The sequence below is a fragment of the Lipotes vexillifer genome, unplaced genomic scaffold (assembly GCF_000442215.2).
Source record: "Lipotes vexillifer unplaced genomic scaffold, Lipotes_vexillifer_v1.1 scaffold220, whole genome shotgun sequence".
In the NCBI taxonomy this organism is placed as follows: domain Eukaryota; kingdom Metazoa; phylum Chordata; class Mammalia; order Artiodactyla; family Lipotidae; genus Lipotes; species Lipotes vexillifer.
Window position 1 is genome coordinate 881,789 of NW_006781423.1, and position 15,785 is coordinate 897,573.

Here is a 15,785-nt window from a genome sequence, read left to right on the forward strand (position 1 = left end):
CTTTCCACTTCCTCAGAAGTCATGAGGGCCTTCGTGGTTTTTACCAAAGTTAGTAACCTCCTACCCCTTCAAAAGGTCATTTTTCTCTATTGAATATTGAAATGATGATTCTTGTGGGGAAAATAAGAAGACTGTAACATCCCAGACATGTTATTCCCTCTAGTGCCCAAGGGCAAGGATACCCATCCATAGTGAACAGTTGTTCCCCAGAGTAAGCAAAATGACACTGCCCCACGGTCCTAGACTAAAAAAAACTAGTCAAATTATAAGAATGATTGTTTTATAACCAATAACGCCCACCAGAGTACAGAAGTGGAACTTTCCCAGGTAAACGAAGCTCCTCACCACATGCTACCTTACTTACCACCTTGCTCATAGGAGGCCCAGGACTATTAAGTCCCATAAACAAAGGAAGGAATTCCTGTAGATAACTATTGCCAACTAACAAGTTGGCAGCAGGAAGAAGTAATCAGATGTAACAGGACCACAGATGAAATAGGAAGACTGAAGGCAATTTGGAGGCCTTGAATGTTCCCAGCAATCCATCTGCAGTTGTGAACCCACCATCCTCCCGGACCCTCTTATACTATACAGGCAGGGTCTCAAGAGCAGATTTCAATTGTAATTTACATAGAGGCAGTACATTCACACAGGAAATGCTTAGTAAATACTGCTTTAAGTAATGAATGAACGTTAGAAAAGTCAGCTGGCCTTTAGATAGATACCTGAGGCTAATACCAAGAGTTATTCCTCTCCAGCCTCCCCCAGTCAACAGTTTTACTTATTTACCTGAGCTCCTATATAATCCACTCAAAGAGTACCACTCTATGGACAGTTTGGATTTTAAAGCCATGAGTCCTCCCATTCTAATTGCAGGCAAGTGTCTTAAAAGTAGCTATGTTTTTCATAAATGATAGATTCTCTTCTCTTCTGTCTCTAACATAAATCAATAACTTGTGATTTAAAAAATAAAATGTTCTTTTTAACAAAAGCAACTCATCCCCAATCTAGCAATTCTAACAATTAGACTTCCAAGTACTGGTGATGACCAGGTATAATACAATGGTGATGTTCTAGTATTTTTACATTGAGGTCTGTATGGTAAAGGAATGTAACAATTACTGCTTTACAAATTCTTGTACTGGGTAGATTTTCAAAAAAAGCAGACAAACCTAGTGAGATCAGTAATAAGTTTCCTGCTTCATAGTTTCTCCTTGGTTCACTTATTTTCATAAGTACGTTTAGCCTTAATTATGTCCATCCACTAACCTATGAACAAATGTGCTGCAATATTTAATATCAGAACCGTGGAGTTACTAACCTCTCAACTAGTAAATATCAGCTGGTTTTTATGAGGAAGAATTGAGGAGGAGGCTATTTCATATGTGTTGCATATACAGGTGTATCTGGGTTGTGGTATAAATTATTAGGCTTGACATATAAATTACTAGATAATTAGCTTGTTACCTGCCAGCATCTAACTGCAATTTTGAACACATTAACTTATTGTCCTTAGAACTTCTAGTAGCAACAAAATAAATGTTCCTACTTATTTAGCTCATAGGAAGCTATTAAAATTATAGTGTGTCTAAAATGTTATTTCTAACTTTTTGAGACACTACACAGAAGATGGAATTTTCTTTTCATACTAGTCTAGTTCTGATTAATCTAAATTTTAGTAATTATATTAGAAAGGATTTATTGGCCAAGAGCATTAAAATAGTCAATTTTAGTTGGGAGTTGTAGAAAGTATATAGAAATATTACTTTTTGAATGATTATGAAAGTAATGATTCTTTACTCTCTAATTTAATAAGATGTCACAGCAGCATATGTGAAACCTCACTAGGTACCTAGATAACTGCATTCTATTGGCTGTATTACCACTGCTCATACTTCATCTATAGGAAGAGAGTAAATAATTGTTGAAGCACTGCCCTGCACTCATTCCAGAGAAGGAAAAACAAAAACACATTTAACAAATAGAATTTTCCAACCCGATTACTGTGGACTGAACATTGATGTCTTCCCAAAATTCATTTGTAGGAACCCTGCTCTCTAATGTGAAGATATTTGGAGATAGGGCCTTTAGGAGGTGATTAGGTTATGCAGGTGGTGCCCTCATGATGGGATTAGTGTCCTTTTAAGAAGAGAGCTAGCTTCTCTCTCTGCTCCCCACCATGTGAGGATACAAGAAAACAGACAGCCATCTGCCAACCAAGAAAAGGGTTCTCTCCGGACACCAGATCTGCTGGTGCCTTTATCTTTCCCAGCCTCCAGAACAGTGAGAAATAAACTTCTTCTATTTAAGACACCCAGTCTGTTGTATATTTGTTAGAGCAAACCAAACGAACTAAGAAACCAATGTCATCAACACTAGCTGTGGATCAGAATCACAAGTGGAACTTTCACAAATACAGATTCTTGTGAAACCATGTTGAGAGCTGCTGTTATTCTATATTTTAAAAACAAATCAAGGGCTTCCCTGGTGGTGCAGTGGTTAAGAATCCGCCTGCCAATGCAGGGGACCCGGGTTCGAGCCCTGGTCTGGGAAGATCCCACATGCCGCGGAGCAACTAAGCCCACGCGCCACAACTACTGAGTCTGCGCTCCTATGGAGCCCGCATGCCACATCTACTGAAGCCCACGTGCCTAGAGCCCATGCTCCACAATATGAGAAACCACCGCAATGAGAAGCCCGCGCACGGCAACGAAGAGTAGCCCCGGCTCTCCACAACTAGAGAAAGCCTGCGTGCAGCAATGAAGACCCCACGCAGCCAAAAATAAAATAAATAAAATTTAGAAAACATAAAAACAAACAAAACAAATCAAGATTCTGACTGCTGTTCAGTGGGTGGAAATGTCGAAGACAGAAGCTGGGAATCTTAATTTTTCCAACCAGTGGAAAGGAATTAGAAAAATTGTTATCAATAAGTTGTCAGACATGAAAGTGGAAATCGCATCTGAAATTCTTTTAAACCATTTGTTTTAAACCATTTGTTTAAGGATCACATCAGATAGAGCACTTTAGGTCTGTCTGAGGTCTCTACGTAACCATACGTTCTTGCTCATTAATTCAGAAAACTAGTGGAATGAAAGGCAGTTAAAAGAAACAGGAGCCTGTTATGAATAAGTGCACAGATATGATGCTGTTAGAGAATATGGTTAATGGATTGTCTAGGATTCATAATTAACTGGGGCTTTTTATTATCTATAATACAACTCACATTTAAGACTACTGAAATGGAAATAAATGTCCCCTGCTCCTGCTAAAAGATCTATTATTCCAAGAGAGGAAATTGTGGCATTGAAGCATAGTATGCTTACATCTCCCTGAGAATCACTGCCAGCCACCCCAACCTCTTTCATGAGATCATGAGTGTGTCCTTGTGGGGATTTTCAAAATTTACAAGGACAGAGTAAATAAATGTTTCTACCCCCTGCATCTTCTATATTCTTATAGTCTGTACTGGTTAAAATCTGTTCCTCCAATCTGTAGGGTATTGAATGGAAAATTATCTGATTTTCTTCTCCCTTGAGACTGAATAAACCAGACTGCAGTTAAACTAGAATTGCAGTCTGTGCTCAGACAAACACAGACTTAGCCCCAACATTGAACCCGTAACCTGGAAGCTCTCTGCTTCACCCCTAGCTGGTGGGAAGAGGATCATGCTTGGCCACTTGAAGTGCTGTCACCCCACTAAGCCTTGAAGGGTTCACATTTCATCTCACTGTCTTGCTCTTCCTAGAAAAAGAAATTCCACTTGGAATTAGTCATTTCAGTTCCTCAAATATTTGCTGAACATCTCATTCATGCCAGATGTACACACTCTTCTCAGCTTTGGAAGAAAAGGTAGTCTTTGCACTTGAGGAGTTATAGTCTCATGGGAGAATAGGCAACATAGGAAGTAATTTTAATATAATATCAGAACTAAGACCAAGAAATACATAGGTGAGTGAAAACAAAACCTAATCACAACCCATAGTTCAGAGATGATTTCCTGAGGGGATGAGACCCAAACCTGCTCTTGAAGAGTGTGTAAGAACTGGTCAGGCTAAAGAATTACAGATCATTCCACACAGTGGCAGGATGGAGAGCACCAGAGGTGAAACATGTCGAGGTAGGTCTTGTATAACACAGTAAGGGGCTTGGACTGTGTAAGTTAGGGAATACCTTGAGGCTTTCCTACTGCTGCCAAATGCCTCTGATATCCTAAGAACACACAGATGAACTCTAGCATGAAACACCACGTGGTTGACCTTGCCTCGCACCCTAGCTCCAACTGCAATTAAGAAATTTTTCAAAGCTTACAGATGGACAACTGTGGCATAAGATATACATGAACACCACAAGAGTTCCATGTAGTTAGTTCACCCATGCACTTGTTGGATAGATATTTATGCAGCAATACTAGTCGCCGATCTCAGTACTTGGTGCTTGGGCTTTCTGTAATAATCATACGGTTATTTGACATCATCGGGATTTCAGTATAGTCAAGAAAATAAACCTTAAATAAACAACTACACAATGAAATATGCTGATAGTTGGAAGTATAAATAGCTATGTGAACAGCAAAAAAAAAACCCCTTTATTAAAACATGGATATAATAAGGCAAAAATTCTCCCTGAAGTTACTAAATGTCAACTTTCCAGCACTAGACTACCTTCTTAATAACTTAGTTCCAATCAAATCTGCCCATGAAACTAAGGTGACCTTGATTACTAATCAGAGTGTCTGGGAAGCTTAGGGAGACCCAAAGCCAAAGAATTCCAAGAGGTAAGTTCAGGCATTCCCAGATCAAAGGTCCTGCCATTTCACCCAGAAACATTTACTGTAATATTTCATAGAACCTGCATTTATATAAAATATCCACTTTAGCTGAATCTTCTAAACTGTGATGTAGTATTCTTTTGGTTAATATTTTTTTCCTTCACTTCTTATCATGTAATGATATCTCCCATTTATACAGTACTTAAGCTTTCCAAAGCAATCTGCTGTAACTATCATTTAAATGGTAAAGCCATCCTGTGAGCTAGGCAGATGAGTATCATCACCAGCCTTATTATATAGATGAGGACACTGAGGTTCTGAGAGGGCAGGTGTCAGTCTGGGTGCATAGAGTACACTAGAGCCAACGTGTCATGATTCTGAGCCCAGAACAGTTTTCTATGCTGGGGAAGACCATAGTGCGTGGTGGTTGCAAGCATGAGTCAGCCAGAAGCTACAGTCTCCAGTCTACCACTTAACATGCTGTGTGACCTCAGAAAAATTACATCATCTTGCTGAACCTCAGTTTACTCACTTGCAAATTGTACCTGCAAAATAAAAATCTGTCCACCACTGGTCTTCTCTTCAGCATCCCTCAACCACAAGCTGAGATCACAGACCTACCTCATGACATTGTTGTGAGAATTAAATTAAAGAACACATGTGAAGGATCTTAGCACAGTGCCTAACTCATACAAAGTGATTAATAAGCATTACCTGTGATGACTAGAAGGAATTTGATGATGAACTATCAAAGGGAAGAACAAATTAGATACAAAATCAGTGTTATGCAGATGAATGTTTAACAACTGGTTCTCTGAAGGGATAAAAGCAAACAGACAAACACTGATTGTTGGCATTTGCTAATTTCTGTGGTGTAAATATTCCAACAATGGCCAATTTTAATTTACTGATGTCCCTGAACACGGAGCTGGGAAGAGAAGTGTACAGTTGGCTCTGGTGAGCTAGTCTGAGCCAGTTCCACCACTAGAAAGACTCAAAAGGAAAGCAGATACAAGCCACCACGTGTCTCCTTCACCCCCTGACTATAGAGGTAGATGTGGCTGCTTTGCTGGTCATCTGATTTTTTATAATTAAAAAGGGGTAAGTGTGACTTTGAGACTTACTATAAAGCTACAGTAGTCAAGATATTGTGTTACTGGTGAAAGAGTAGACAAATAGATCAATGGAACAGAATAGAGAGCCCATAAATATTATCAATTTATCTTTGGCCAAGAGCAAAAGAAGCATAATGGAGCAAAGACAGTCTCTTCAACAAATGGTGCTGGAACAACCAGATATCCCCATGTAAAACAACAAAAAAAATAATATAGACACAGATCTTATATTCTTCACCAAAATTAACTCAGAATGGATCACTGACCTAACTGTAAAATGCAAAACTACAAAACCTGTAGAAGATAACACAGGAAAGAAAACGTACATGACCTTCAGTATGATGATGCCTTTTTAGATATAACACCAAGACATGATCCATGAAAGATATAATTCATAAGCTGTACTTCATTAAAATTAAAAGCTAATTTTCTTCTAAAGACAATATCAAGAGAACTATAAGACAAACCACACACTGGGAGAAAACACTTGCAAAAGACACATATGGGGCTTCCCTGGTGGCGCAGTGGTTGAGAGTCCGTCTGCCGATGCAGGGGACACGGGTTCGTGTCCTGGTCTGGGAAGATCCCACGTGCTGCGGAGCGGCTGAGCCCGTGAGCCATGGCCACTGAGCCTGCACGTCCGGAGCCTGTGCTACTCAATGGGAGAGGCCACAGCAGTGAGAGGCCCGCGTACCGCAAAAAAAGAAGAAAAAAAAAAAGGACACCCTAGCAGGATTGTTATCCAACATATATAAAGAACCCTTAAAACTTAACAATAAGAAAATAAGCAACCCAATTTTAAAAGAAGCCCAAGACCATAATGGATACCTTACCAAAGAAGATATACAGATGGCAAAAAGGCATATGAAAAAATGCTCCACATCATATGTCATCACAGAAATCCAAATTAAAACAACAATGAGATACCACTACACACCTATTAGAATGGTCAAAATCAAGAATACTGACAACATCAAATACTTTTGAAAATGTGAAGCAACAGGAATTCTCATACATGGCTGGTAGGAATGCAAAATGATACAGCCACTTTGGAAAACGGTTTGGTGGTTTCTTAAGAAACTAAACATACTCTTACTATACCATCCAGCAATCATGATCCTTGGTATTTACCCCAGAAAGCTGAAACTCTGTCCATAAAAAAACCTGCACATGGATGTTTATAGCAGCTTTATTCATAATTGCCAAATCTTGAAAGCAACCACAACATCCTTTGGTAGTTGAATGGATATATTAACTGTGGTCCATCCCAACAATACAATATTATTCAGTGCTAAAAAGAAATTAGCTACCAAGCCATGAAGAAAATGTAAATGCATTTAACTTAGGGAAACGAGCCAATCTGAAAAAGCTAAATACTGTATGATTCCAACTATATGGCATTCTGGAAAAGGCAAAACTATAAAGATAGTTAAAAGATCAGTGGTTGGGCTTCCCTGGTGGCGCAGTGGTTGAGAGTCCGCCTGCCGATGCAGGGGACACGGGTTCGTGCCCAGGTCTGGGAGGATCCCACATGCCGCGGAGCGGCTGGGCCTGTGAGCCATGGCCGCTGAGTCTGTGCGTCCGGAGCCTGTGCTCCGCAACGGGAGAGGCCACAACAGTGAGAGGCCCACGTACCGCAAAAAAAAAAAAAAAAAAGGATCAGTGGTTGCCAGGGGTGAGGGAAGGGACATGAATAGGAAGAGCACAGAGGACCTTTAGTGCAGTGAAAATGATCTGTAGATATACCTCACTATACTTTTGTCCAACCCCATAAAATGTACAGCACCAAGATTAAAGCCTAAAGTAAACTATGGTCTTTGGGTGATTATGATGTGTCAGTGAAAAGTCATCCTTGAGAATAAAACATTTAAAAAAATAATAAAAAAATAAAAGATCATTCTGGTGAGTGATGTTGATAATGGAGGAGGCTATGCATGTGTATGGGCAAGGGATATATGGGAAATCTCTGTATCTTCCTTTCAATTTTATTGTATACCTAAAACTGCTCTTGAAAAAAAAAAGTAAGTATTTTTAAAGGGGTGGGGGGTGTGGTATATGTTTCTTCCACTCTGGGTTTTGAGCCTTAAAATTACCAAAGTACTCAGTGACTGACTGTTCCTGTAAAATAAAACCTGTCCATACCAGGTCTGCTCTTCAAATCCTTCAGTCACAAACTGGGATCACAGAAAGACCTGCACGGCTCATCCACATGCCCTCAGGAGTGATCCCCAGCCCTGCTTCCTTAACTCCACCAAGCAGAAGAAAGATGGACTTTGATAAAAAAGAAAAATTACCAATCTCCACATTTAGAAGATTTCTCAGTCTAGCAGAGTAAAGGCTGACAAAGCCAACACAGTCTAAGCCAACACAATATACGTGGTGAAATTCTGAGCTTGTGCAACATTGAGATTTTATAACTTTGGATGTACATGTGATAGAAGCAAACACGTTATAACGGTTGTTTATTCATCAAAACCACATTCTTGGGAGGAACAGAGGGACCAGATCATCAACATGATTTATGAAATCACTCAACACCAAACTGAACTATGAAAGCCCATGGGTTAGAAAAATCAGATCAAGTGATGTAACTCGAAAAATGATGGTGGTACTGAAGCCAAACATTTGGGTCACGTCGTCTTAAAACTTTAAGAATCATTCTTTCATAGAATGGCTGAATGGATTAAAAAAAAAAAAAAAAAAAAAGAAGACCCATCTATATGCTGCCTACAAAAGACTCACTTCAGATGTAAGGACACACACAGCCCAAAAGTGAAGGGATGAAAAAAGATATTCCATGCAAATGGAAACCAAAAGAAAGCTGGGGTAGATATATTTTTATCAAACAAAAGAGACTTTAAAACAAACACTGTAATAAAAAAACAAAGAAAAACAAACACTGTAATAAAAGACAAAGAAGGGTGTTACATAATAATAAAGGGGTCAATCCAACAAGAGGATATAACATTTGTAAATATTTATGCACTCAACATATAAGCACATAAATATATAAAGCAAATAACAACAGACCTAAAGGGAGAAATAGACAGTAATACAATAATAGCAGAAAACTTAATACCCCACTTATATCAACGGATAGATCACCCAGACAGAAAATCAATAAGGAAACATTAGCTTTCAATGACACATTAGGCCAGATAGACTTAATAGTTATATATAAAACATTCCATTCAAAAGCAGCAGAATACACATTCTTAAATGCATGTGAAGCATTCTTCAGGATGAGTCATACGTTAGGCCACCGAACAAGTCTCAATAAATTTAAGAAGACTGAAATCATATCAAGCATCTTTTCTGACCACAATGATATAAAACCAGATATCAATTACAAGAAGAAAAAGTTTTTTAAAAATCACAAATATGTGGAGATTGAACAACATGCTACTGAATAATCAATAGGTAAGCAAAGAAATCAAAGCAGAAATCAAAAAATACCTTGAGACAAATGAAAATGGAAATAGCAATACAACACACCAAAACCTGAAACATGAAGCAAAAACAGTACTAAGAGTGATGTTTACAGTAATAAATGCCAACCTCAAGAAACAGGAAAACTCTCAAATAAACAACCTAACCTTACACCAAAAGGAATTAAAAAAAAAGAATAAAAGAAGCCCAAAGTTAGTAGAAGGAAGGAAATAACACAGATCAGAGTGGAAGTAAAGGAAACAGAGACTAAAAAGACAATAGAAAGTATCAATGAAAATAAGAGCTGGTTCTTTGAAAAGATAAACAAATATGACAAATTTTATCTACACTCAGCCAGGAAAAAAGAGAGAGGGTTCAATTAAACAAAATCAGAAATGCAAAATGAGAAGTTACAACACATACCACAGAAATACAAAGGGTCATAGGAGACTATTATGAACAATTATGCACCAACAAATTGGACAATCTAGAAGAAATGGATAAGCTCCCAGAAATATATGATTTTCCAAATAGAAGAAATGTTATGAAGAAATAGAAATTTTGAACAGACCAATTACTAGTAAAGATATGAATCCATAATCAAAAACCTCCCAACAAACAAAAGCCCAGGACCAGACAGCTTCACTGGTGAATTCTACCACACATTCAAAAAAGATCTATTACCTATTTTCTCAAACTCTTCCACAAAATCAAAGAAGAGGAAACGCTTCCAAACCTATTTAGTAAGGCCAGCATTACCCTGATACCAAAAACAGACAAGAACACCACAAATAAGAATATTACAGGACAATATCCCTGATTACATAGATGCAAAAATTCTCAACAAAATATTGGCAAACCAAATTTAACAATACATTTAAAAAAAATCATACACCATGATCAAGTGGGATTTATTCCAGAGATGCAAGAAAGGTTCAACATCTGCAAATCAACTGTGATATACCACATTAACAAAATGGAGGATACAAATCATGTGATCATCTCAATAGATGCAGAAAAAACATTAGACAAAATTCAGCCTCAATTTATGATAAAAACATTCAACAAAGTCAGCATAGAGGGAAAATACTTTAACACAATAAAGGCCATGTATGACAAGTCCATACTTTCACCCATAACACTCAAGGGGGAAAGGCTAACAACTTTTCCTCTAACTTCAGAAACAAGACAAGGTTGCCCACTCTTGAACTTTTATTTAACATAGTATTGGAAGTACTGGACAGAGCAGTTAGGCAGGAAAATGAAATAAGAGGCATCTAAACTGGAAAGGAAGAAGTAAAACTGTCACTATTTGTGAATGACATGATTTTATATATAGAAAATCCTAGATTCCATTAAAAAAATGTTAGAACTAATAAACAAATTCAGTAAAGTCGCAGGATACAATATCAACATAAACAAATCTCTTGTGTTTATACACACTAACAACAAACTATCAGAGAGAGAAGTTAAGACAACAATCCATTTACAACTACATCAAGAAAAATAAAATACCTAGGAATAAATTTAGCCAAGGAGGCGAAAGACTCATTGATGAAAGAAATTGAAGAGGACACATAAAAATAGAAAGATATTTCATGCCTATGGGTTAGAAAAATTAATATTGTTAAAATGTGTGTATTAGCCAAAGCAATCTACAGATTCAATATAATCCCCATCAAAATTCCAGTGGCATTTTTCACATAAATAGAACAAACAATCCTAAAATTTGTATGGAACCACAGAAGACTCCAAATAGCCAAAGCAATCTTGAGAAAAAACAAAACTGGAGGCCTCATGCTCCCTGATTTCAAACTATTCTACAAAGCTATAGCAATCAAAAGAGCATAGAATTGGCATAAAAAATAGACACTCAGATTAGTGGAACAGAATAGAGAGCCCAGAAATAAACCCACATGTATATGCTCAATTCATTTATGACAAAGGAGCCAAGAATACAATGAAAAAAGGACTGCCTCTTCAAAAAACGCTGCTGGGAAAACTGGATTGTCACTTGCAAAAGAATGAAACTGGACCACTATCTTATATCATACACAAAAATTAATTCAAAATGGATTAAAGACTAGAATGTAAGACCTAAAACCACAAAACTCCTAAAAGAAAAATAGAATATAAGTGACTCAACATCAGTCTTGGAAATGATTTTTTGGATCTGACTCTAAAAGCAAAGGCAACAGAAGTAAAAATAAACAAGTTGGACTATATCAAACAAACAACAGCAAAAACTTCTGCACAGCAAGGGAAACCATCAACAAAATGAAAAGGCAACCTACCAAATGGTGAAAATATTTGCAAATCTTATATCCGATAAGGGTTTAATATCCAAAATATATGAAGAACTCAAACAATTCAATAGCGAAACAAAACCCAAAACCATCTGGTTTTAAAAAGGGTAGAAGATCTGAATACACATATTTCCAATGAAGGCATACAGATAGTCAACAGGTATTCTACAAAAGGCTCTACATCATTATTCATCAGGGAAATGCAAATCAAAACGACAGTGAGATTATCACCTCCCACCTGTCAGAATGGCTATTATCAAAAAGACAAGAAATAACAAGTGTTGGTGAGGAGGTGGAGAAAAGGGAACCCTCTTGCACTGTCGGTGGGAATGTAAATTGGTGCAGCCACTATGGAAAACAGTATGGAGTTTCCTCAAAAATTAAAACTAGAACTACCATATGATCCAGCAATTCTGCCTTTGGTATTTACCTGAAGAAAATGAAAATAATTTGAAAAGATATGTGCACCTCTGTGCTCACTGCAGCATTATATACAATAGCCAAGATATGTAAACAACCTAAGTGTTCATTGATGGATGAATGGATAGAAAGATGTGGTAAATATACTCAATAAAATACTACTCATGCATAAAAAGAATGAAATCTTGCTATTTGTGACAACATGGATGGATCTTGAGAGTATTATGCTAAGTAAAATAAGTCAATTACTGTAATAAACCATAATGAAGATATATATATATATATATATCTGAATCACTTTGCTGCACACCAGAAACTAACACAACATTGTAAATCAACTACACTTCCATAAAATATTTTTTTTTTAAGTCAAACAGAGAAAAACAAGTACTGTATGATTTCACTTACCACTTCTATGTGGAATCTAAAAAACAAAACAAAACTCATAGATACAGAGAACAGAATGGTGGTAACCCGAAGGGTAGGAGAATGGGGGGGGGGGGGGGGGGAATGGGGGACGGGGGGGTAGGTGTAATGGGTGAAGGGGTTCAAGAAGTATAAACTTCCAGTTACAAAATAAGTAACTCATGGGTATATAATGTACAGGATGGTGACTACAGTCAATAATATTGTAGTGAATACTCAAAAGCCGCCAAGAGAGTAAATCTTAAAAGTTCTCATCACACACACAAAAACTATATGTAACTGTGTATGGTGACGATGGTAACTAGACATAGAGGTGATCGTTTTACAGTACATTCAAAGATCGAATCATTATGTTGCATACCTGAAACTAATGTTATATCAATTATACCTCAATTAAAAAGATTTTTCTTTCAGCTCTTGCTTGGAACTGGCTTCCACTATGCATCAGTGTTTACTAAATTTAAAATTGTTCAAATACTTTATCTTGTATTTAAGTTTTGAGAGAAAGGAAAGTAAATTGAGAGAGCATATCTTTTTCATTTTATTCCTGCTCTCAACTCCAAAACTTGTCTTTAGAGACCGTGGGTACCTTAACAGAGCTATATACTCATGTGGGTCCTCCAGAAAAATCATTTGCATCCAGTTCTCTACTATTATTAATTGCCAGAATTTAGAATTAATAGAATCAACTAGTCTCCCTGGGTGAAAAAGTTTCAAATAGTAGTGAACATCAAAGCCAGAGAGTTATAAATAACTGTTTAATGTAGAAATTTTTAAATGTGGCCCCTGTAGAGGAGTAATCCTGATTCTTTTCATTTTGGGGTTCTTTCTTTGCACTCAGGAGATCTGCTCATGCCAAAAGGAAATAAAGAGACTTAAACTATCTTTTATTAAATATCTACGATGCTCCAGACACTGGACACGTGCCAGCCCTTTTAAACCCTACCACAAATGTATGAACTGAATTTTATTGTACTCACTTAAAAAGCAAAAAACTGAGGATCACAGAAGTTAAGCAAGTTATCCACAGTCTTACATCTAGGAAGAACCAGAGACAGGGATCAAAACCAGATCTCGTTGACCAAAAAGCCCATGCTCTTTCCACTGCACTAAAACATTTCAAATTCTAAAAATTAATGGTTAGTTTTTCTTTTGGAGCAAGAAGAGCAAAAGAGCTGGTGAGTGTGGCCTTAACAAATTTTCAGACTACTTCTTGAAGGTGACTGGGATCTGATTCTCAAAAAAATATATGCAGGCTGACATCCACACCTGGAAATAGTTTGGAGGAGAGAACAGACTGGTTCGCATAGCAGTTAATATATCCAGGCTGGCCAATACCTAAGTTGACAGGCTGTCTTACTGACATTTAGTAAAATGTCTGGGTGGCCCCACAGGGTTTTCTGTGACACATGACACTCAGTAGTCAATTCTAGAGGACCCTGAAACAAAGTGGGAGCTCCGTATCCCAAAACCCCAAAACCAGGACAGTGACTAAAGGCTGGAGAAGGTGGGAGGGGAGCGAATGTGAAGAACAGTCAGCCGAAAACTCTGCTCCAAGCCAGTGGCTTCCAGCTCCATTTCTTCCTTTTTCTTGGTTTCCCCACTAGGTATGTAACTGGTGGAGGAGGACTCTGTATTAGAAGAGAGTGTAACAGAGAAGGGAAATGAGATGGTCCAGGTAGGAGCGGCTCTCAAACAATCCAGTCAGACTGTTCTGACTGCTCACCTCCTTCTCCACCAGAAATCCCCTCTGCTCCCCTACTGGAATCTTCTGCCAGTTGGTTTTGATAGAATAGGGTCCCCTGAACACAAGACCAGATAGAGGGAGTTACACTTCAACAGTGTTCTTGGCATCCTAATGAGGACAGTATCCACCCCAGGAGTTATAAAAGTCAATATGAAGTGAGAGCAAAAGGAATCTTCTGAGAACTGTCTGGAATCAACCTGTCCTTGGCATTCCTATTTTACGGTAACGACATGTGGGGAAAAGGAGAAATTCATACACTTTTCCTTCTCAAAGCAGAAAAGTATCTGTGTTTCAAGAACATTATGCAAACTTTGATTTCAGAAAGTTGAAATAAATGGAAAAGCCAAAAAATGTCCCTGTCTGAGAGCCTATGTAAGCCCAATGCTGAGAAAGATGCACTGAGACTTCATTCTCATACACTTCCCGATTAAAATCCTGATCTACAGTCAACATGTCACTTTCCTAACAAACACCACCATTCCAAACACAGTCTCAACCCCACAAATAATGCTATAGAGGTCCCTTTGCCTGAAGTGCCTCCCACCTATGGGTGTGCCCTTCAAAATTAACCTAAGATTCACTTTGTCCATGAAGCCTTGCTTGACCACTTTAGTCAAAGGAGTTTTCTGCTGCAGCTTGCTGACCCTCATGGTACTGCGGCTATTTTCCCCATTCAACCAAGCAATCCGAAAGTTCCTTGAGGGCAAGAGCCTATCTTAGACACCTGTGAATTTCCCACAGGGTGAAGGGAAGACCAAGTTTTAGTTCCTACATTGCACCTGCTCTGCTATGAAAGTCAAATTGAGTCATGAGAGTCTTGACTCAGAGAAGGAAGATATCCCACCAGTCTCGGAGGTGGGTGGGTGGGTGGAGGGCAGGGGTGCCCATTGATCCTGCAATTGCATCTGACCTAGAGGTGTGATGCAAGGGGGACCAAGTGTTCCTTCCACTGTGCATCTACAGGTGCTCAGACTTTCCCATGATGCTTTCCCCAGCCATCACATAATAAGCTGCTTCCTTCTGAGTCCTACAAGGTTGGATTACAGCACATGTGGGAAAACCTGTGGAGAGATTTTCTTGGGCAAAGCCCAATCCCGGAGGGAACATTTATCAATGAGAGAGTCTTATAGAGGAGATCATTTAACTACAGGCCAAGGCAGAAGAAGATAAAGTCCAGGCAAAAATGCTGTCCTTGGCACAGAAATGGCTATGGAACCTCAATTCCAGGAAAGCCCCAGAGCAGAGTTCTTCTCTGTACTTCTGGGAGGGTTAAAATTGGGAGTGAGAGTTCTGCTTCTCCAGGAAGGCCCACTGGCTTCCAGAAAGGTGAGGCTCAATAAAAGAGAGAAGTCACGCACAATGTCATCAGCTCTGGTAACTGAAAAAACATGCTGTGTGGTGCAAGTTTGTTTTTAGGAGGAAAATGAGCAAAAAATAGGGCCAGGTTAGGTCATGATCATAAATCAACCTGATACAAGGCAAGTTTCTTTCTCAGGATGTTATGCCTATGGCCTCCCTGCACATCTATCTGCTCCCTTCTGCAGAACTACTTACCCAACACCCCCCCCCCC

At 38.4% G+C, this 15,785-nt stretch overlaps 1 protein-coding gene across 1 annotated transcript in view; it reads right to left on the reverse strand.

Annotated features, from left to right (window-relative positions):
* Positions 1-15,785, reverse strand: part of PAPPA2 (pappalysin 2) — a 288,812-nt gene that overhangs the window by 251,097 nt on the left and 21,930 nt on the right. The gene's annotated exons all lie outside the window — the stretch shown is intronic.